A 1993-nucleotide genomic window follows, 5' to 3' on the forward strand; every position below is an offset into this window, starting at 1 on the left:
CCCAGGTCTCCAGGACAGTCTGGGCTTTGTGGCAGGAAGCTGGGGCAGAGCAGGGGCCTCCAGGTGGGAAGGATGACCCTTTCCCAGCAAGACAGGACCTCGTCTCTCGCTAGAGCCCATCTGGGGTTAGGTTTGGGATAGTGTGCTCAGGACATGTGATTGGAGGGAAGCTGGAAAGCTCTGAAGGGGGAAGGCTCCCCATACATGGAGAATCCCTCGTACAGAGACCCCAGACTCAGCATAAGATCCCAGACAGAATGGCCTGCACACGCTGCCTGGCTCCTTCCAAAATCAATACAGGCTCTTAAAATGCTGAAATAGTTCTGGTGCATGCTGAGATTTGTTGGACTGAGTTTAAAATCCTGGTGTGTGTGTGTGTGTGTGTGTGTGTGTGTGTGTGCTGAGAGTGCTGAAGAGCTTGGAGAGGTTCCAGTCTTAAAAAGGACCCTGACCCCGAGAGGCCACCTGACCACCAAGGACAGCCCGTGTAATTCTGGAGGGTAGATTTGGGATTCCTGCTCCCATGCCCCTGAGGGCCCCTGAAGGCTCAGAACTGAGGGACAGTCGCTGCTGGGATGAAAAAGGTGTATCCTTGGCTGGGAAACACCAGGCCTGGGTGGGCTTCTGCTGAGACCCAGCTTCACACACAGTTCATACCGCCTGTGCCTCAGGGACCAGCATATCCACCTCCTGTCATCCAGTTGAGGCCTCAGGGCTCCCAGGGAAAGGAGCAGGGTTCCCCCAAGCCCAGACCTCCAGGACCAGCCAGGCTCCAGTCCCACCCCTTCTTGTGCATTTCTGCCCTCCCAGGCTTCCCTGTGTCTTCATTACCAACCTTGCCTCAGCAACCACGGCCTGTAAACTGTATCCCACATGCTTGGGTTTTCCCTCTGGACACACGGGCTCTGAGAAGATGGTTTAGGCAGTTCCCAACTTCACAATCACAGCAGGTCCTGCCAGCCCACCCTGGACCGTCCCTAGCCTGGGCCAGGGACACCCCACCCATGGGAGGATGGGTTGGAGCTGTCCTCCTGGAGCCAGGCTGGATTGGGCCCTGCAGCCTTCAGGCCAATGCCTTTTCCTTTACAAAGCTGGTAAGTGCTAGGTCACTCACCCTAAGAGGCGCTCTCTGCTGCTTCATCATCTGGGAGTCGCTGTCTCCATTCCCAGGGATTATCTGTGTCTTTAAGTCTAAATTGGGCATTGGCCCGGCCACACCAGCTTTCTTCCCATCCGCATTTACACTCCATGACTTTCCACACCCTCTTGCCTTCTACCTTTCTATACTTCACTGTGACTTTTGTAAGCAAAGTCTGACACAAGACTTTGCTTTTGTGTCCAATCTGACAGTCTCTGTTCAGTACATTTATGGTTACTGTTTTTACTGGATCTAGGAGAATTTATTTCCACCACTTACTTTTTGTCCTGGCTTCTAGACTTCGATTTTCTCTCTCCTTTCATAACTTCTATTAGAAATACTCAATTTTCTGTATTCCTTTTCCTCTTCCCAATCACTTGGAAGTTATGGTAGGCTGACCATGACTCCCACATATACACCCACCTCTAATCTGGAACCTGTGACTATCACCTGTATGGCAAAAGACATGATCAAGTGAGGGACCTTGAGAGGAAGAACATGTCCTGGGTCATCCAGGGCCCTAAATGCCATGTATCCTATAAAAGAGAAGCAGAGGGAGTTTTGACCCAGACCTGCACAGGGGACAAGGCCCTGTGAAGACAGAGCAGGCCTTGGAGAGACACGGCCCAGCCCAGGAATGATGGCAGCTGTCGGAAGATGAAAGAAGCCAGGGAGGCTCCTCCCCCAAGCCTCAGAGGGAGCATGGCCCTGCCTCCTCCACACCTTGATTTCTGTCTTCTGGCCTCCAGGATTGCAAGATAATACATTTTTGTTGTTATAAACTACCAGACTTGTGATAATTTCTTATAGCAATAACAGGAAACTAACACAGAGATCATATTTTCTATTTCTTTC

The sequence above is a fragment of the Mandrillus leucophaeus genome, unplaced genomic scaffold, assembly GCF_000951045.1.
Source record: "Mandrillus leucophaeus isolate KB7577 unplaced genomic scaffold, Mleu.le_1.0 Scaffold1352, whole genome shotgun sequence".
In the NCBI taxonomy this organism is placed as follows: domain Eukaryota; kingdom Metazoa; phylum Chordata; class Mammalia; order Primates; family Cercopithecidae; genus Mandrillus; species Mandrillus leucophaeus.